The sequence below is a fragment of the Mauremys reevesii genome, linkage group 7, assembly GCF_016161935.1.
Source record: "Mauremys reevesii isolate NIE-2019 linkage group 7, ASM1616193v1, whole genome shotgun sequence".
NCBI classification, from domain to species: Eukaryota; Metazoa; Chordata; order Testudines; family Geoemydidae; genus Mauremys; species Mauremys reevesii.
In genome coordinates, this window is record NC_052629.1 from 20035691 (window position 1) to 20058151 (window position 22461).

General features: G+C 43.9%; 1 protein-coding gene across 13 annotated transcripts in view; it reads right to left on the bottom strand.

Moving 5' to 3' along the window:
* The window catches only part of CHST15 (carbohydrate sulfotransferase 15), a 93555-nt gene extending 77682 nt beyond the window's left edge, over positions 1 to 15873 (bottom strand). For 5 of the 13 annotated variants that reach the window (XR_005601358.1, XM_039547952.1, XM_039547940.1 and 2 more), the window contains exon 1: positions 14095 to 14909. The gene's annotated coding sequence lies outside the window, so the exon portion shown is untranslated. Of the gene's footprint in view, positions 1 to 12063; positions 12235 to 13405; positions 13508 to 13781; positions 13885 to 14094; positions 14910 to 14941; positions 15088 to 15455; positions 15663 to 15853 lie in introns of those variants that run through there. The other 8 variants (XM_039547947.1, XM_039547950.1, XM_039547944.1 and 5 more) reach the window with 8 other exon arrangements.
* Between the last annotated feature and the right edge of the window lie 6588 nt (positions 15874 to 22461).

The window sequence follows — 22461 nt, forward strand, 5'->3', positions numbered from 1 at the left end:
TCTGAGGTACATAACCTATCGCTTAAAGCAGCCTCTGTACCAGATGACTGGAGGATAGCCAATATAACATTAAATTTTAAAAACGGCCCAAGAGGCGATCCTGGCAATTACAGGCTAGTAAACCTAACTTCAATACCAGGCAAATTGGTTGAAATTCTGGTAAAGAACAGAATTATCAGACCCATGGATGAACACAATATGTTGGGGAACTGTCAACATGGTTTTTTAATGCCTCATCAGTTTATTAGAATCCTTTGAGGGTGTCAACAAGCATGAGGACAAGGGTAATCCAGTTGCTATAGTGTAGCTGGACTTTCAGAAAGCATGTGACAAGGTCCCACACAAAAGGCTCATAAGCAAAGTAAGCAGTCATGTGATAAGAGGGAAGGTCCTCTCATGGATCAGTAACTGGTTCAAAGATAGGAAACAAAGGGTAGGGATAAATGGTCAGTTTTCAGAATGGAAAGAGGTAAATAGTGGGGTCCCCAAGGATCTACACTGGGATATGTGCAGTTCAACATATTCATAAATTATCTGGAAAAAAGAGGTAAATAATGAGGTGGAAAGTTTGCAGATGAGTAGTTAAGTCCAACACTGACTATAAAGAGTTAACAAGGGATCTCACAAAACTGGGTGACTGGGCAACAAAATGGCAGATGAAATTCACTGTTGATAAGTACAAAGTAATTCTCATTGGAAAAAATAATCCCAACTATATATACAAAATGATGGGTTCCAAATTAGTTCTTACCACACAAGAAAAAGATCTTGAAGTCATCATAGATCATTCTCTACAACATCTACTCAATGTGGAGCAGCAGTCAAAAAAGCTAACAATGTTAGGAACCATTAGGAAAGGTACAGGTAATAAGGCAAAAATATCATAATGCCACTATATAAATCCATGATATACCCATACTTTGTGAAGTTCTGGTCACCCCATCTCAAAAAATATAGATTAGAACTGAAAAAAATATAGAGAAGGGCAACAGAAATTATTGTAAAAAGAACAGGAGTACTTGTGGCACCTTAGGGCTTGTCTACACTACAGGACTATTTCGAATCTACTTAAGTCGAATTTGTGGATTCGACCTTAATAAGTCGAATTTGTGTATCCATACTAAATACACAAATTCGAACTTCCACATTCACAGGGCCAGCTTCGACTTTGGCGGTGCACTGTGGGAACCTATCCACAGTTCCCGCACTCCCGCTGCCCATTTGAATTGTGGGATTTCCCCAATGCATGCTGGGGGAAAATGTCATTGAACCGTCAATCCCGCCTCCCTGTCTTCCTTGAAAGCGCAAATCTGTTCGCGCCCTTCTCTGGTCGGTTACAGCGTGGACGCCACAGCACTGCGAGCATGGAGCCCGCTGCGATCATCGCTGCACTTATGGCCATTGTCAACTCCTCGCACATTATCGTCCACCTCTTCCACAGTCAGATGCTGAGAAACCGGGCGAGGAGGCTCCGGCAGCACGGTGAGGAGAGTGGCGCAGACCTCTCAAAGCAGTACGCCGGGCAGTGGAGATCATGGTGGCAATGGGTCAAGTTCATGGTGTGGACGGCGATTCTGGGCCCGGAAACAAGCACAGACTGGTGGGACCGCATAGTGCTGCAGGTCTGGGATGACACAGAGTGGCTGCGAAACTTCAGGATGCGTAGGGCACTTTCCTTGAACTGTGTGACTTGCTGTCCCCTGCCCTGAAGCGCCAGGACACAAGGATGCGAGCAGCCCTGACTGTGCAGAAGCGAGTGGCCATAGCCCTCTGGAAACTTGCCACGCCAGACAGCTACCGGTCAGTAGCGAACCACTTTGGCGTGGGCAAATCTACCGTGGGGATTGCTGTCATTCAAGTAGCCCACGCAATCGTTGAGCAACTGCTCTCAAAGGTAGTGACTGTCGGAAATGTCCAGGCCATCAGAGATGGCTTCGCGATGGGATTCCCAAACTGCGGTGGGGCTATAGATGGGACTCACATCCCTATCCTGGCACCAGCCCACCAGGCCAGCGAGTACATTAACCGAAAGGGCTACTTTTCAATGGTGCTGCAAGCTGTGGTGGACCATAGGGGACGTTTACCAACATCAACATCGGGTGGGCGGGCAAGGTTCATGTGTTCAGGAACTCTGGTCTGTTTAGACGCCTCCAGGCAGGCACTTTCTTCCCGGACCACAAAATAACGGTTGGGGATGTGCAGATGCCTACAGTGATCCTCGGGGACCCGGCCTACCCGCTAATGCCCTGGCTCATGAAGCCCTATACAGGCGCCTTGGACACTGAAAAGGAACTCTTCAACTACCGGCTGAGCAAGTGCAGATTGGTGGTGGAGTGTGCCGGACATCTCAAGGGAGATGGCGGACCTTACTGACTCGCTCGGACATCAGCGAAAAGAATATCCCGTAGTTATTGCTGCTTGCTGTGTGCTCCACAATCTCTGTGAGAGCAAGGCGAGACCTTTTGGCCGCTTGGGAGGTTGAGGCAAATCGCCTGGCTGCTGTTTACGATCAGCCAGACACCCGTGCTGAGAGAATATCCCAGCGGGAAGCGATATGCATCAGGGAGGCTTTGAGTTTCGCAGAGCAGGGTAACCTGTGACTGTCCACTTGATTTTAAGAGAGCCTGATCATAAACCAAGTTTTCCCACTTCCCAAGGACGTTTTAAAACTAAGGACATGTTTTAGTAATTAATAATAAATCTTTCGTTGACTTTGCATTTCTGTTTATTCGTTGAAACATGGAAGCATTCTGTGCTGGTTAAGGTGTGCACTGATGGGTGGGTTTGCAGGAAGGCGAGGGTGCCGTCCTTGGATAGGGGTTACCATGACGGCTGTGGGTTTGGGCGTTGGAAGGGTGAGGGTGTGGGGAAGGGTGAGTATCTGCCCCTGGATGAGGTCTATTTTTGGGGCTTGGGGCACCGGGAGGATCGTGACTACGGTCCAAATGCATGTGAAGGGAAGCCTGCCTTTACATTCGGGATGTCAGGCACCAGGACCCTGCACAAGCATACACATCAAGGAAAGACCGGGGCAGCATACACCACACAGACTGTCCCTGGTGCCTAGTGACTGCAGTCTGTGTGTGCCCTGCAGTTGACCCTGCAGCCAAGTCTGTAGCATGGCACTGTGGGCTATGCAGTGACATTACAATTCCCCACAGAACAACAGAAAGTCTTCTGACACCAGAACGTGGACGGAAACAGTCAGTAACACCAAACCGCTTTTAATAATGTAATACACAGTGGGGTTTGAACTTGGAGTTGGGACTGGTTGATGCTGTAAAGAAAGAGCTTGTACAAATTTACAGCGACAGTTGTCTCTAACATTATCGGTGTGCTGCGGTGCAGGGACAGTTCTCACGGCCCCTACCGCCTCCGTCTTGTCACTTTGGGTGAGGGGACAGGACTTCTTGGCGTTGGAGGGCGGTTGCAGATGCACTGCAGGGGCTCTCCTCCTGACTGCGGTCTTGCAGAACATCTACAAGGCGCCGGAGCGTCTCCGTTTGCTCCTCATTAGACCAAGCAGCGTTTGAGTCGCCTGCTGGTCTTCCTGCCGCCACCTATCCTCCCGTTCCAGGTGTGTGCGATGCTGCTGACACAGGCTCTCCTCGACTGTCTCTGCTCTGCCGCCTCCGCTCTGGAGCTGGCCATCAGTTCCTGGAACATGTCGTCCCTTGTCTTTTCTTCTAATCCGAGCCAGCCTCTGCGAGGGGATGGCGGGCAGTCCGGGAAGGAGCCAAGCTGTGTGATGTGAAAAAGTAGGTGATTTCCTTGAACACATACATGTTTGCCAACAGTAAACACAGTCTAGTCAGTTTCAGTGAACAAGACCAAAGAGGGAACCAAGTCTCAGGAGATCTCAGAACTAGTCCGAGATTTGAATACGCTCTCATTGGCGGCGCCATTGCACTGAAAGATAGCTGCATCCCTCTTGCACAAAGTCCTGGTAAGCCTTACAGTACATACTGCTTATCAGTTACTGGTTAGCTGTGCTCTCCTGCTAAAGGCAATGTGCAAAGCAGAAAGGATAAGCCTTTGCAGCCCGATCAATGCATGCTTGTTCTCTGTGGCCTCGCACGTGGCTGTTAGGCGAGGGTCATTGTTATGCAACCTAATTGTAAACCATTAACAATAGTAACACTACACTAATTGCCCTACTTAGATGCAGTATTTGCAGACCGAGATCACCCTGAGGCGGGTCACTCGTGCCCAGAAAGACCGCATGTTACGGGACGCACTGCACAGACCAGGACAATATGCAGCAATGATAGTAGAGGCGATGGTTCCACTCTATATTCGGATGTCCTGGCGTGGAAGAGTCTGCTTCCCAACAAGCGACCTCTTCCAACCTCATGCGGAGGCTAGGAACTGAATGACACCTAGAAATGTCGCTAGAGGACTATTTTTCTATCCCCATTTGTGTGGACCTTCTCTTTATATAGTTTAATATATATTATAGTTTAATATTTAGAATGTTTTAAATTGTAAATATTTAGAATTTTTAAAGTCCATTTGTGTGGACCTTCTCTTCATATAATTTAATATATATTATAGTTTAATATTTAGAATTTTGTAAATACTGTTTCTATTTTTCTATAACAATGTTATAAAAATAAATGTTTATACGTGTGTTGCACTTACCGCCTGATCCTTCCCCTGATTCCGAGTCCTGGTTAGGACGGTTGGTAGGGGATCTCTGTGAGGGTGATGAAGAGATCCTGGCTGTCAGGGAAGCGGGAGTGGGTTCGATGTCGCCTGCGCCGTCCTCTAAAGACCCTTCCTCATCTTCCCATCGGCGAACAGGAACTGTCACACTATTCCGTCCTCGGAGTCCACCGTCACTGGTGGGGCACTGGTGGCAGAGCCACCTAGAATGGCATGCAGTGCCTCGTAGAAGCGGCATGTCTGGGGCTCTGACTTTTTGATACCCTTGTCTTAGGTCCTTCACTTTCACGCGCACTGCATCGCATCCCGGCTGTATCCTTTGTCTTTCATGGCTTTAGAAACCTTGCTTGTTGGAGCGCAGCTCGAGAGCTCTCGCCCACACAGCGATCAGATCCTGGACTTCCCGGTCACTCCATGCTGGGGACCTCTTTCTATTCTGGGATTGCCCGGACTCCTCTGCTGGAGAGCTCTGCATCGTTGCAGGTGCGATGTGCAACCAGAACGTCAGATTCAAACCGCCCAGACAGGAAAATGAATTCAAATGGTCATTTCCTGTGTGGCTGGCCAGAGAATCCAAGCTCGGACTGCTGTCCAGAGCGTCAACAGAGTGGTGCACTGTGGGATAGCTCCCGAGCTGCTAAGTTCGATTAGCATCCACACCAAGCCTCCACCTGCCGGGTGGAGTCAAGTCGAACTAAAGAGCCCTCTAGTTCGAATTAAATGGCTTCCGCTGATAAATTCGAATTAAAGTCCTAGTGTAGACCAGGCCTTAGAGACTAACAAATGTATTTGAGCATAAGCTTTCATGAGCTACAGCTCACTTCTTCAGCCCACTTTTCTTCAAAAACAGACTCCAAGGAGAAACTGCTAAACTTGAATTAATATGCAAACTAGATACAGTAATTTAGGCTTGAACAGAGACTGGGAATGGCTGAGTCATTACACAGATTGAATCTATTTCCCCATGTCAACTATCCTCACACCTCTTGTCAACAGTCTGAAATGGGCCATCTTGATTATCACTACAAATGGTTTTTTCCCCCTGCTGATAATAGCTCATCTTAATTAGCCTCTGAGGGTTGATATGGCTACTTCCACCTTTTCACGTTCTGTATGTATATCTATCTCCTTCCTATATGTTCCAGTCTATGCATCTGAAGAAGTGGACTGTAGCCCACGAAAGCTTATGCTCAAATAAATGTGTTAGTCTCTAAGGTTCCACAAGTACTCCTGTTCTTTTTGCGGATACAGACTAACACAGCTGCTACTCTGAAACCAAACATTATTGTGTGCAAGTGTGTGGAACAGCTTCCTTTGGAGGAGAGGCTAAAAAGACTGGGACTGTTCATCTTAGAAAAGACATGACTGGGAGGGGGGTGGATATGATAGACGTCTATAAAATCATGAACGGTATGGAAAAAGTGAATACAGAAGTGTTATTTCCCCCTTCATATAACACAAGAACCAAGGGTCACCCAATGAAATCAATAGGCAGCAGGTTTAGAACAAACAAAAGGAAGTACTATTTCACACAATGCACAGTTAACCGGTAGTACTCATTGCCAGGGGATGTTGTGAAGGCCAAAAGTATAATTTGGTTCAAAAAAGAATTAGATAAGTTCATGGAGGATAAGTCCATCAAAGGCTCTTAGCCAAGATGGTCAAGGACATACCTCCATTCTCTCGATGTCCTTACACCTATGACTGCCAGAAGCTGTGACTGGAGGACAGGAGATGGCTCACTCAATAATTGCCATGTTCTATTCATTCCCTCTGAAGCATCTGGCACTGGCCACTGTTGGAAAACAGGATACTGGGCTAGATGGACCATTGGTCTGACCCAATATGACCGTTCTTATATTGTTTTACAGACAGAGTCTACTTGGAATTTACATCAGTTTCACTCAACTTCTGAAGAGGACACGTCGACTATGTATGAGAAACACTGGGCAGGGGACCCAATAATGTAGTGTTTGTTTCCATTAACATTCACAATACCATTTTTATTAATGTTCACAATAATATCTTGGATCCCTGGCCTCTGGCCACAGTGGAAAGAGCGCAACTACACTGTTTCTCTCCTCATCAGTAATCATTATGATTTGGCATCTTAATTCTGTTCTTGCTAAGAATCATGTGTTAGAAGTTCTCCATTTTATGTTCATTATCTAAACTATCATGAAGGATGGTACGTTCCTTAAAGCTAGCATTTATAAGCAGTGTTCAACAGTGGCTAGAAACTAGGCATAATATAAATGAAATATTCCATGCAAAAGCTACATTAACCCTTTGCCCTTAAAGTGCTATTCATTGCCTACAATGTCTGTGTAATCAAAGACTTGCAGTGCTCTCATTGCACTCAAGTTCCCAGATAGCCTGCCTCTCCTGCTCATTATGTAAAAATCAGATCAAGCAACCAGTCCAGGATCATGATCATATTTTCAGTTATTTGGTCAAAACACACAAGTGAAATTGGTCATAAGGACAAATAACTAGTGTGACTGTAAAACATACCCTTAATTAAATAGAAACATTACATTCTGACATACATTCATTAGACTGAATTAACAATCTGTACATAACTGTGCAATACTGTTCAATCTTATGGACACATCAGTGGAATCTCTAGACTTCAGGTTGCATGGAGATTTGCACTTTAAAGCACTATTACAAACTCTCTGTTTCACACTTTAACTGTTGAATTTAATCTCCAGTTTTGCCACAATGACCCTTCAGATGACAATGGAATTTTAGTTTTTATTTAGTAAAGTATAAAATTTAGTATATTTTTTGTAAAATAAACTACATTTGGACAGGATATATTTTTAAATGCTCCCTCTTGAAAATTTCCCCATTTCCCCCCATATTTCATTAGGTTCCTCTAGCTAAATAACCAGAGTTCCCATCAAGGAACATGATGGGACTCAAAGTCATTTGTCAGCTGTTCAGGATGAGAGGAAAATAGGTGGACTATGTGGGTGGTGGAGGGATGCACTGAAGGCTGAGAAGGGGAACCGATGAGTGCCATATAAATGGGAGACAAAATTGTATTTATGACAAATTACACCAAAGAATCTGCCCTGGAGTGTTGAATCACTTAACTGCATATTTCTTTGCCGTTTCTGATCTGTAGGCTATTAAGTTTAGTAACCTTAATGTTAATGAAGATTCTTGTGTGAGAATGTAATGGCACATATTTTAAGTCTGGTTATTTTCTGCTGAGTTGAAGTATCTGTACAAAAGGAGTAAAACATTTGGATGTTCTAACTTCCTAAATCCATATATCATTAAGGCAAGTACAGACCATTGGTGTTAGTTTAAATCTAAAGAAAGCACATCTGACATTATTAAAGCTAACAATGTAATTGCAATGGAAACCTAAATACATTGCTAAGTACAAGATCTCCAACTTTGTTTTTTTATTTGATTAATACATAAATGTGAGGAAGCACTAAATAATGCATGGTTTGTTTAAGACATAATAGGCTATGTTTACACCTGTTGTTTATCAGAGAAATTTTGGTAAGCTCTCCAGTTATTTTTTAATTTTTGTGTATTATTATTTTTTCAATGTGGAAGGACTAACACTCCATCCACTTAACAAACAGGCCTTAAATATAAATAAATAAATCCTTAGAGAAATGTATGAGTGTTGTTAGGAACGTAGATCATCATCGGAAAAAAAACCCTGAATATATACTGCAAATGTAATTTTCAGAAACAGAGGCGTATTTCTCTCCCTTCCCCCTCTACTGCCTCCCCCACACCCCCAGTTTCTTCCATATGCTGCCTAGCGGCATCAGTATTAAAAAAAAATCCCCAATATTTTACAGTATTTACGGTCATTTAAAGGACACTGTGGTTATTGTGGGGGTGGAGATTAAATGACGTGTCAATTGATTTTGAAACTGTCTACGTTTTTGCAATTGGTTTTGAAGTGACGTTTTCTGTCTACCTTGCAGATTTTGTTTCTCAACAAAAAAAAGTATCTCCAGCTTTGATTATGCTTCAGACATTACTTTTACTTAGTGTCCTGCATTTTCAGTTTCCTTTTATCAATCCACTCAGTATTTTTGGGGTACTTATTTTTGTTAGACACTAAAGCTTTATGTGATTGTTGTGTCCTGCAGCTCTGACACTGAAGCAGTTCCACAGTGTAAAACACAGAAAACATACATGGTGGAGGTCGGAATACCAAACAACATTAACACTGTGCTATGACTGGCTCACAAGGAGATGCTGCCTGCCTATCTCTTTGCAGCCGTTTAGTTTGGCACTGAATTTAAACAATTAATCCTCCACAGATATGTAATGCCCGCTATCCACCTGGTTACCTCCTTTGGGTGCCAATCTCCTTACGGGTTTGGATGGATGAGCATGGGTTCTTCTGGATCCACACACAGCCAGTCCTGCCCTTTCTTTGGCTGGGTCCAGATTACTCCCAAAATGGCTTCTCCCGCCTCCAGGGCTCCCAGGGAAGGGCCTCTCACTCACTATTGATCGGGCTACCTCTTCTTCCTGGGCTCTCCCTTGTCAATGATGTGACTCTGCCCCTTCGTCTGAGCTGGCACACCTACAATCCTTCCCCAAACCCACAGAGGCCCCATTGTTCTACACAGAGTCTCTCCTCTCTTCCTCTCCGTTGCCTGGCAGACTCAGTCTGCCCTTGGTTCCCCATTCCTACCTGGGACTGTGTGCCTCTCCTGAACTACCAGCACACAGAGTCCCAGGAACCCAGGTAAGCTCCTTGGGGTTACAGATGGATAAGATAAAACGGTAAACATGGGGCAAAAACGCAAATCTATCAAGAAAATCAGTGGTTAGAAATTTTCAAGAAAAGTAAAGACAGAAGCGATGCATTGTGCTGCAAATACTGCAGCACTGAGGTCAGTGCTCGCACTGACAGAATAAAAGAGCATGTTGAAAGCCAGCAAAGAAAGAAGCTTAAGGAAGAAAGTGGGCTTTGGGATAAACAGACAATATAAGGAGCTTTCATGAATCTGTGAGTGCTCTTTGTTTCACCGGACAATCACTGTTAATAATAGAGGGGCCCATTGGCGACTGTGCATCAATAATGCCCAGCAGCAAAAACCCTTCCTAATGCAGACCACCTCACTCGTAAGTATCTGAAAGAAAAAGACAATGCTTTAGTAGCTAAACTGATGGAATGAACTGATGGAAATGTGGTGTCTAGTCTGATATTTGATGAGTTTCCTGATGCTTTGGACCATCCAATTCTTGGCATTTTGTTTTCATTTTTTTTATTTCAAAGCGAATAAACCCACATTGTTTTGTGCTGATATGACAGTCATCCCCTCTGCTGACAGACATTTTCTCAACACAGCAATAACTGACATGTTGGAAATGTACCAACTAACTTGGGAAAATGTGGCCATAACTAACACAGATTCTGCTTCCTACGAGGCTAAGTTTTCCCAGGAGATTAAACTCAATCAGAAACCAGTGCTGCTGTGTATTACCTGCTCATCTAACTAACTCTGTACTGTCAACAGCTACTGCAACAGAAGAAATGAAAGACATGAAATCTTTATCATTGGATTTGGGGCCATTTTCAAGCATGCGAATGTTTAACAGTGCAGATAAGTGCAGAGCCAACTGCCATTTACCTACCCCTGTTGAGCCACATCTGTGGATGAGCTTGTACTTCACTGCCTGTCATGTAAATAACGTGTGGACTATGCTAATGTGTCTCCTAGATCATCCTGAGTTTGTTGGTTTTAAAGCAGAAACTCTCAAGGGACTGGCAAATCCAAAATAACTGCCAGATTCTAAGCACCAAGGTAATGTTAATTGCTGAAAACTTGGAATCACTGTGTGACATGCAGAAAACACTGGAGTTTTCTCTAACTACTGCCCACATGTTTGCCAGTACAGATGTTTACCAGATCCTGACAACCAAAAGCTCAGCTGAACTGAGCACAAAAGCTGAAGGAGAAACACACAGTGAGAAAACTCATCTGTTTCTGGAAATCTTTCCCACCCCGGAACATGTGAAAACCAAAATAGCGTTCAGAACCTTTAACATAACACTCAGGGAGAAATGGGAAATGACCGTGGCCCATAATCTGAATCCCCAATGTCCAAAATATTTTTTTGAATGTCATCCAGGTGTTGCACCTCTTCCTCAAGGTGAAATTTACAGCAGACTATGGTCTTTATGCCATAGTGTTTCAACCATTTGCCACTAAAGAAATTTCAAATCTGAAAGGGGAATTTACTACATACATGAATTTGCCTAATCCTGACAATGCGAAACTGGATGTGCTGGTTTTCAGGAACAATCATCAAGACACACTTCCCAACCTCAGCAAAACAGCACAGCACGTTTGAGCATACCCCCTGGATCTGTTGATGCAGAGTGCATATTTTCAAAGTTGGACTACCTCCAAGCAGCAAGAGGCTCAACATGAGTGAGGATACTTTGAAGAAAATTATGCGAGTGTACGATAACCAGGATTTCTGGAAAAAACTACTAGCTCTGAGAGAGACAAAATATACCTTTGTACATTAAAAAAAAGTTTCAATTATACTGTAGTAAAATGTGTATATTAAAAAAGTTTTTTTGTTTTCCTTTACGCCGTCCCTTTCCCCAATTTTTCCCGGGTTTTTAATTTTTAACCTGATTTCATCCCAGTTTTAATGTTTGGAAAGTAAACATTGGAAAAATCCCAGATTTTTTTGTCTTACAAATAAAAAGTGAAAACATGAAACAGTAGTTTTATTTTTAAATTACCAGACTGTCTCAAGCAAACAAATTAAGGTCTGAGCAGCTTCCAATTTCTATCCTGACAGTAATTTTAGGAAAATCTAATGTCAAAAATGAACAGGTAAGAAAAGCAACAGTAAAATTTGGCTGCACTAAACTGTTTAAGCAAATTGCCTATATTGATTAAATAAAAGTATCAATAATATATGATGCTTATACACAGTACTAGACTATGCATCTATAACAAGAGTCTTGTTAGTAATGGTGGTGGATTGTCTAGTCCAATCCTTGTATTTTAGGCACATGAAATAAAAGCAGAACGTTGATATTTCAGTTATCTTCTCCTTTGTACACTTTCCAACCATTGTAGTTTTTGCTTAGTAAAGATAATTAAGTCCATTATAGCATCCTCAGTTATAACAGTACAATTAAAAGTATTTTGTAATGCAAATTTCAACTGGTTAGCCACATTCCTATTATAAACCCTCATGGAAAACATTTTGCATTTGTAACTGGATTTTCTATCACAATTCTTGAACCATAAAATCAATTTGTGGTTGACTTCAGAATATCGCACTGGGCTCCATGTTGCCTGGATTTACAAACACAAGTCTGTTGTTCTGGCTCCCCCAAGTTCCAGTGTCATCAAAAATCTGGTAGCGTTCACTGACCTTCCATACAAGTTGTTCCTTCTTTTCAGCATTTCAATTAATTTTCTTTTTCTTGGCGTGTGAAGAGCTAATTGACTACTTTGACTCAATGCCCAGGAGTGTGAGGTGGCACCAGCAGCAGAAAATACGAAAGGAGTTCTGATGGCATTAGAGGTGACACCATTTGCATCACTAACATGAACAAAACATTTTAAGACAGTTATACCATAGTATAGGGTGAAAAATACCAGTTTTTATGATTACTGGTTCAAGGAGATGTTCCTTTTTTGGCAAAAATCAAAAATAGTCTATAGTCAGCATTAAGCCTACTACTATTTAATTAGACATTTATTGACACAAATGAGTAAACGAGGGCATTTTTCAGGTACTCCAAAATATTTACTCTTCATGAGTAATTCCAATGAATACAGGGCTTTGAATCTCAGCCTATAACTTGTTCTTTTGATTACTCTGGTTTGATCAGTAGATGATCATTTTCTGAACACAAAACAAAAGGTGTATGTTTGAGCTGCATCAGATGATAAAGATCTTCCAGGGCAAATCATTCCAAGTGATTCTATTTTAATTACACATTTACAAGCAAACTAAACCAGTGTCTCCAAAGCAAGGGTTACAGAATGAAATCTATAGCTGAAGGTTTCATAACTACGTAGCCAGTACCATCCTAAAATACTGTCCTGTTAACCTGCAACTCAAACTATGATCCCTGCAGAGCAAGGCTGTAGAATTATGATAAAACAAGGAGTACAACAAAAGGAAGATCACATGTGACATCTCCAAAGTTCAGACTGATTCATAGCTTAAAAGAGTCAATCATAATAAGCGGTCACTAAACCTTGACTACATTCTCAATAAATGCATACTATGAAGCTATTTTTAATTGTCAACCACTTGCCCTTAAGAAACATCTTTCATCATCCAAAAATATGCATCATTGAACGACAATACCCATCCACAATTTTATTCAAGGTACGTGCACACTGTGTGAGTTAACTGAAGGAAAACGCTCCAAATAAAAGCTGTTTTACAAATGTCTTCTCTTACAAATCACCGTAAAACTACTGTAATTAGCCAATTGGCAGTTCTCAGGCAGACTGGCATCAACCCAATAGGCAGCCCAGCACAATGACAGCAAAAATTGCATTATTGTAGGAATTATGCATTTTTTTCCAAAGCCTCGCTACAGCTGGCTAACATTTTCACATTTTTAAAAAGTCAAGTACCCCTGATCTGTTTACAGAGTGGAAATGCTGAATAGCTCAGCATCTAGGCTAAATCCCTGAGCATGCATATTAAGAAATGACTAACCAAGAATGTATATAAAGAAGAGTAGACAACACACCTTAGCACATTACCTAGTATTTGCCCAGAAGGGAGTTTAAACACTTCACTGTTAAGACCTCAGAGGTAGTCCCTGCTCAATCAAGGATGCTGGTCCTCCTGTCTTTGATTCACAGATATTCTGGGCAGTTACTGTCATACTTCACTTTGCAATGGGGGGAGGGGGAGATAAGTTAAAGCATTTTGCTGTCACCAGCAGTTGCTACTGAAAATTGTCAGCAAGAACGACCAGTACATGACAAAATCTCTTTTTTTCCTGTACGGAGACTGTGACCAACACAAAGAGCATCAAAACCAGCACGGATGGATACCTTTCTCAAAGCAAATAAAACACAAACTCTTTCTAGCAAGAAATCTGATCACACAAATCTACATACCTGCACACAGAAACCCAACTCCCCTACAAGTACCCCGATGGTCCTCTCTGTAACAGATATAGCCCACAGAGATCCTCCCTAACTCCTGTAATATATACATCGCAACATACATTCACATACACACCCCTGTGAGCACACTCTCGCAACCTCCCTATGCATATACACCTTTAACCCCTCCCCCAGCTGATCTTATTACATACTTTATTACAATACATAAAGTAATAGCTAAGCTTATCAAGCTGATCTTAATGTAAAGGTTGAAATATCACAGTATCAGCAAGTCATTACTGTAACAAAGCCAAAAAAACCCTACCTCACAGCTGTGTGTGGTTTCATGTCCTTAGGGCAGTAAACAGGAAACGCAGATCTCTAAATAGCTAATGCAGTAATGAAACAGATATGCGGAAACATGTGCGGATGCTTAGGTTAAATGCCTGCTTTACATAGCTCATTGTGTATGTTCGATAGGCAAAATTCCTGCTCGGCCCTCATAAGTCCTCTGTGTGTGTGGTGAGGCTGCAATGCCTGTTCTGCACTCCTCAGTGTGTGTGTGTTGCCAGTTCTGCGCTCCTCAGAGTGTGTGTTGTGCAGGTACAATACCTGCTCTGCGCTCCTCAGAGTGTGTGTGTGTGTGTTGTGCAGGTACAATACTGCTCTGCGCTCCTCAGAGTGTGTGTGTGTGTGTGTTGTGCAGGTACAATACCTGCTCTGCAGTGTGTGTGTTGTGCAGGTACGATGCTGGGTCTGCACTCAGTGTGTGTGTGTGTGTGTGTTGTGCAGGTAGGATGCTGGGTCTGCACTCAGTGTGTGTGTGTTGTGCAGGTAGGATGCACTCAGTGTGTGTGTACGGTGCGTGTGTGGTGCAGGTAGTGCGATGCCCGCTCTAGCACGCCGGGCGCCAGGACAGCGGCAGCCCTTCTGCAGAAGTTCCCCGGCGCCTCCCGTGAGCCAAAACTTGGGGCGCTCCTCTGCTGCTCGCTGAGAAAGGCACGTCGGGTCGCTGCCTCCCCGCAATCCCTGAGGCGGCAACTTCTCCAAGCGGAGCCGGCCAGAGACGTGAGCCGCTGCCGCCGCATCCCTCCTACCGCCCGCTGCACCTTTCCGAGCTGCCCGGGCTGCAGCCTCCCGCCCCGCTCCGGCGGGCAGAGCGCGGCACTCACCGCTTCTCCGCCTCTGGCCGGGCTCCGCGCCACACTTCCCCCCAGAGGGCGGCGCCCGGCCACGCTCCGCTCCGCCGCCCGGCTCCGCTCTCTCTCCCGCCCGCAGCCGCTAGGCGGGACGCCGGGCGGTGGGGTGGGTCCCACCGGCCCCGCTCGGCGTAGCGACTGGTCTGCAGAGCCGGCCCGCTCCGGCCAGCCAGACACCGCCGCGCCCGCGAGCCCAGCCGGCGCTGGGGAGCCAGGCAGCCGCGGCCACGTGAAGCGGCGGCAGGCTGGGGCTTGCCAAGCGTGCTGCAGCCGCCGCTGTTCCGGCGGGGAATGGGCGCTACCCCGGCCTGGACTAGGGCAGGGGGGCGGAAGTTTGCGCTTGGAGAGGAGCTGCGAAGCCCCGGCCAGCGGGTTGCAGCCCACGCGTGACCCCCCTCGCCTTGGCCCCGGGCATGGCGTCCTGCATGTGCAGCGCCAGGTGCAATGGGACCCCCCCCCCTGAGCTCAGGACAAGGCACCCACTCACCAGCCAGAGGAGCAGCCCGCCTGCAGGAAGTGTCTGCTATGGAGCCTCTGAGGGGCTGCTCCAACCACTGCAGCTGCTGGCCCTTCCACTGGGCCTCCTCTCCCCTCCTCCAACATGCACCCACAGCCAACAGAATGTGCTTTCCCACCTGGGCCCCTCCGCCCAGCCCTTTGTACTGTGCTCTTCCCTGGGGCAGACTGAGTGGGGTTAGGAGAAGAATGGTCTGGAACCAGCCCCTTGCCCATCTTTTTCTGGGGGAGGAAGGCCTCAGCCCTACTGCCCCCTTAGCTCCCATCCCCAGCACTGTGCTTGTTCAGGTGAGGCTGGGAAGGCCCCAGTTCCATTGCATAGGCCCAGGCGGGCTAGGGAAGACCAGAAGCCTAGCTGCTGCCACCTACTTTAAGTCCAGGGGAGACAAAAGGCAGTATCTGTAGCTCATCCAACCAGTCCTCTTCCTCTTTGAAAGGTCCCAACCTCACTGCCTGGTCTAGGGACCAGAGGGGTAAAACAGCTTTCATTGCCAGATCAGATTTCATTGCCAGTATCTCAGAACCAGGCCCGTCACATTGTCCAGGGGATGGATAGGCCAGGAAGGACCTTCAAACCAGCAGCAACATCAGCTCCTTGGGAGGGCTCCATTACCCTTATAAACAGATGGGCCTTTCCCAGAAAATGGGCAGATTCTGGCTGCTTAGGGTGCAGGTTAAAAACCAACATCTTAAATTCTAACTAGAAGCCAGAAAGCTGCCTGAGCAATTTATGGAGCCCAGGTGTGATATGCTCCTGAGAAGAGGCTCCACTCCCCAAGCAAGCAGCCACCTTTTGCAATTGCTGCCAAATGGAGTTGGATGTAGACTCACACGAAAGGGAACATTGCAATGGTTTAATGTTGAAGTCACAAAGGCACAGATGCTGGTAGCAAGATCTGTGTCCAAACTAAAAGGCTGTATCCCTCCAGTTAAGTGTAGATGAAGTGGGGGGAAGCTATTTGGCCATAGCTTCTCATTAGTCAATATAATTTTTCACAACTTTATTCTCCCAGCCCACCAACATCACCTCTTTTTTATCATTTTACTCTCACCCATGTTCCAGTTTCCATCAAACTCTAACTCAGTTGCTCTTGCTAGTCAGTCAAGATGAAGAGACAAAGCTATGTGTCATCAGCATACAGAAAATAATTAAACTTCTGCAGCTTAATCTCCCTGCGTATTCCTGAAGGCATCAAACCACACACAGATATAGCACAGTGGCAGAAGATGGAGACAACTCAAATGACAAAAGGCTCTTTGTGCATCTCACAAGAGATAATTCTATCCCTTCTGGCAAATCTTTCCTAAAAAGGAGATTCCCGTGTTCTTATATCAGATAATTTGTAATGTCTTAGAGAAAGCATCTTTGCAATTATGTCCTTTTGAGGGAAGAAAGTCATAATTTCCCTCATTCTTGAATAGATGAATGACCTTCATTAACATCTTTTAAGACATGTTTAGGTTCAGAGGATGGACAACTTTACTCCTTTCCTAAATCCTCCCACAAGTACTCCTGTTCTTTTTGTCAATACAGACTAAAACGGCTGCAACTCTGAAACCCACAAACTTACTTTCTCTTGGAACATGACCAGCTGACAGAGCAAAACTAACATTAAGGCACCTGCAGTACGATGCTTACATTGGAGAGGGAAAATATGAACTTCATGATAGGATTCACAGCAGCCTGAATGAGAGCTGACTGCCTTCAGCAGCACCAGTCCAATCAGCTAGATTTGCATGCACTCCTAGGATTGGGCCCCCAGAAAAAGGCTTAGCAGCCAATTTAAATTCTGCCTGATGTGAGGAAGAGGGAGATGTCTAACTAGCTTCTGTGGAGATCCCAGATTTATCCATTAAGGCCCACCACATAGAAGGATTTGGGCTCTGTAGGTGCAGCACAATCTCAGCCATCACTAATTTAGTAAAACCAATTCTCAGTCATGGTGACTAGAATGTTCAAACTCAGATTGGGGCACTCATCTGTCGGTTCATGTGCGTTTTTCTCTTCTACTGTAGGCTACATACTGGGCCAGTCTTATTTGAGCAGCAGAAGAAAAGGAAGTTATGCCCATCCTGCTGTGCTTTATAGGGAAAGAAATGTCATAGGGTGTAGACCAGAGATTGACAGACTGGATGAGGATGGGATGGTTATATATATGCTGGTACATACACTGGGGAAAAAATAAATGTTGAGAAAACATTATTTTATTCTGCTGAGCAATAAAGGCAAGAATAGCTCTCAGTCCAAAGCCTCCTGCCTTGATTTACAAATCACAATGGAGGAGAGGCTTGTTACTGGATTATTTGTGCACTGTAACCAGGCACAGTGTATTGTCTGTATTGTAGACAGAGTTTCCTTTAAAAAGTGTTGATCACCCAAAGTTGTGGGGTTGCTGTGAGTCGCATGTGTTTTACAGAGGCTGCATGTTACCATGTAGCCCTTTGCATTTCTTTCCCAACAGTGAATGTGCTCAGTGATTAGCTTTAATGTGTATGTTCAATGTTCTATAATGTTAGAGTTAACATTTCATTTACTTTTAGCTAAGTGCAAAGCTGGTGAATCCTAGGGACATCTAAATTTGTGGGGGTTTCTTTTGAAGTGAAATCATTTTTGGTATAATAATAAGAGAAACATTCTGCTTTGCATTTTATTATTATGGAATCATCACTGGGAGCCAAGCAGTTTAAGTATTTCAAATGAATGATTATTCACTCACAAGACTAAGTTTAAGTAACTCTAAAGGGCTAATTTAAACCCATAGCTGCCTACAAATTCCTGTGCCACAGCACATATGGCTCTGGGTGTATCAGACAGGTTTAAATAACAGATTCCAATTCACAGTTTACCACAACTGATTTTAAGACATCTTCCTGGGTAAAACACCTGGGTAGATACATGATGAAGCCTGTAATTTTAAAAAGTTTCATATTCTTTGTTCCTATTCTGGGTTAAATATGACCTGCTTATGTCTCAAGGACTCTGAACAGCATTCTGCTTAGCAAGAATTTTGCATACTTATAATCTTTTCAGACTTTTTTCTGTCTTTTTTATTGGTGTTTTAATATCTAAGTCATTGCCATGAAAACAGGATTCATCTACTCACATGGCTTACTCCCCACAAAAGTCATAGGGGCAGATCCTCACCTGGTATAAATTAGCATAGCTCCACTGACTTCACATTTACACCAACGGAGGTTCTGTCCTGTAATCTATGTAGGGGTCTGATTCTGTTTCCATTGAAGTCAATAAGAGTTGGATAAATTCCTAGGTTCTAATGGTACTAGCAAATAGGTACTCCATAATGGTAGTCTTATCACTCCACAAATGTCAATGGATTTATGTTTGCAATACCCCAGTGAGGTAGAGGAGAAAAAATATAAACCTTCTGTGACATAATAAATCACCTCTGTAGCAACTAATTGTGATGTCACAGAACATTATGGTTTCAGAAGGGAAATAAACAGCAGGAGCAAATGAGTTCTTTAAAACCAAGATCCTGTTTTCACACAAATGAATCTAGTTATTAAAAGAAGGAAGAGAGGAGAGATTTATGCTGAGTATCAGTAAAACGGTCTCTAACTAGACTGATTTTCATAAGACATCAGCTCCTGGCCCCTCTCTCTGTAAATATAATGCATCGCTAGTTCCCATGTGCACCTTCCCCAGCACACAAAGAATGAAGTCACTTTTCAAACAAGTTTGTTCATATTGCTTGGCTCTGGGCAAGTTTATCTGCTGAGAAAAGTTAACACAAAACTCTTTAGTGATGTTGGTAAAAAGAAGGCATGTAACTGGCAGCATCAGTGTGTGGCATCTAAAGGGGGTTTTATACATTTGTAGTTCCCATTGATATTAATTGGACTTAAGTGTGCACATCTGGAGAAGAAAATAGACCCCTCAGCCTGGCAATCGGCAGCACAGATTTGTCAATTTTAAAATTAAGCTCAGCGTGGATGCACAGCTGTAATGGGATTCTGATTTTGGGGGTGGGAGTGAAGGTCTATTGTTCTGTGTGTCTATTATATTGTTAGGGTCTCCATGTTATTCCCACACACATGGAGTTTCTGCCTTGTCATTTTTTTCAGGAGATGGAGCTTCAGAAAGAAAATTTCAGTCTCTCAAACCTGCACTACTCAGGAGATCGACTAAAGGTCTGGCCCATCCATACTGTGACCTTGTGCTTCTTTATATATCACATTCCAATCTCACCCCCTTCAATGGTAGCACTGGCCACTGTCTCACAAAACCTTACTCATGGGATTTTGCTGTAGGACAGGAGGACCAGCATAAATTAACGCAGATAAAGGCAACACTTATTTACACCAAGGAGCCTTTATAGTGTGTGTAGAGAGGAAGGGGAATAATGCCCCCAAAGCATCTGAGTCCTCTGGCCTGTCCCCACCCCACAACACATAGAGCCCATTGTCTTTGGAGCACCTCTGTAGATGGAGGAAAATTGGGAGAGGGGTATATTGTCAATGAGGCTGCACTTGCCCTCCTGAGAGTCCTTGAGTAGTATCTACCTGAATAAGCATGTCACAGCTCATGGAAGCAAAGAGATAACTGGGGGAAAAATAAAGTTACACCTCTACCTGATATAACGCTGTCCTCGGGAGCCAAAAAATCTTACCGCGTTATAGGTGAAACCACGTTATATCAAACTTGCTATGATCCACCGGAGTGTGCAGCCCCGCCCCCATGGAGCACTGCTTTTCCGCATTATATCCAAATTTGTGTTATATTGGGTCACGTTACATCGGGGTAGAGGTATACTACTAAACAGTAGTTCCTTCCAACAGGTGGAGATCTCTGAATGGGGAATGGGAGTTTTCATGTGGTGGATCCAAAAACTGCAATGTATTGTAAATTAAATTACACTCCAGAGATTCCCACTACACTACTGATCTATACCCCCGAGCAGAAGGTGTGCATGCCCCTGGTGTCCAGCAAAGCTCAGCTTCATGGAGGCACTCACTGCTGCTGCACATAGCGTCTCTTTTGGGCAAGCAGGAGTTGGGAACAGCAGCAGCCCAATAACCACAGAGGATACTCCAGCCCTTAGTCTGAGTTATCAAGCTGTGCTCTGAGGCAGGATTTAGTGCTGTGGAAAGGGAAAGGATAGTCTCCTTAATAGTCTGTTCTCCCCTTAGTACTATTGCACAAGTCTCATTTAAAATAATGGGAGAGATGTTTGCTGCTGAGGATAAATTGTAAATTTTATTATTGCCATGGCACCATGGTGACTAGCACACTCCTGACAGAAAGACCACTCACTTCAGTTCTGGTAAACAAGAAGATGATCTCTTAAAGCTTGAAAATAGAGTTTGCTGTTTTCCTTACAAAGTTGCCCTTGGGAATGATGCTTATAGGCACAAACTCCTGGACCATACCAGGAGTCCTTTACTTTGTCTGAATTCTCATTGAAAATAATGGGAGTTTTGCCTCAATAAAAACCGAGTGAGAATTGAGTAAACATGTCAGCATTTGGCCTATCTGAAAATACACCCCCAGATTTTAAATGTTCAGATTCAGTTTTTTATTCCCAGTGGTACATCCTTGTAATACCCTTCAAGAAATACTTGAAGGACATAAACATCAATGAGGCAAAGGAATTACTTAGGATATAATTTCCCTTAGTCATTTTTTAGGCAACTTATACATATTTCGTTCCTTTAATCTTTCCTAATAAGTCAATCTCTTCAGCCACTTAATTATTTTTATTGCTGTTCTATGAATTCCCTTCCATTTGTCTATAGTTTTCTGGTGTCCAGAACTGAATGCAGAATTTTATATGCGATCTCACCACAGCAGCACAGAGAGGGGATATTACTTCCCTGCTACCTTTATCTATCACCAGTTTAATAACTTATTGGAATCATGGAGAGCAAGAAATTGATTCAAATAGCTTTAAACGGATAGAGGGTTCAGAAAAATTGTAATGCTTTTGTGGCACTGCTTACATCAAGAAAAACGTCAAGCCAAGTTTAGCATGCTAATCTACTACAAATGTACAACATTTTAAATGCTTGGGGAAATTAAGGCATTAAAACCTGACAAGCACAGCCATGAGATTCTCTAAAGGAAAATGAATAAAGAGTGACAATTCAGAAGACAAATGAATAGGGTTCAAATTAGTACTACAAATAGCTCACACATGCACACATCCTGAGGGTTTCATTACTGCACATTCTATAATTCACAGGTATATGACAGAACAATCAAAGATGACTCAGAATAACAGACCAGCTGGAATAGAAGGACAAGACTATGTCTATTAGGAACTAGGCCCTGCATTGGGGCTGAGGCAGAGTTGCTCTACCTGAGGAAGAGCACCTGTATCTCAGGATGGCAGAGTTTCCAAGAGTGCAGGGGTGCACACAATGCCTCAGCCCATATTAGGGTACAGCATGCCTCCCCCCATGATCTCGCTCTCTAAGCACACCTGGCTAACTGGGTAGGGGCAAGCAAGGCCATTGCCTCATCTCCTGCCCAACCTTTTGGGGGTGACTAGCACCCCAACAGGCACTCGGATGGAGCAGTCCCTGTGCAGTATGCTCAGTACCCACAGTTAGTCTGATGCCAAAGGAAGGGGTGGGCATGGAACTCCGAATTCTAAGAGAGCTAGAGGGAATTAGAGAACTACTTACCTTCCTAATGAGAAGGAACCCCCATATCAGCAAGACCAAGAAGCTTGCATATATTCTATAAGCCAGCAGCCAGAGGGGTTAAAGCCCTTATTTGCATTGAACTTTTTAACATGGCAGAAAAGTCTGCAAAAAAGCTCCTGTTAAATGCATAAGTATCATAAGTATTTAATATGGCAGGATCTAGTCACTTTGAAAATAGTCTAAAGGAGGAAATTATGGTTTCATGCTAGATGCTGAAGAATAGAGTGGATCCCTTATCCATGTTGCATTCATATTCTGAATATTAGGCTATTAGGTTGTCACATTATTTTGCAATTATTTTGAATCTA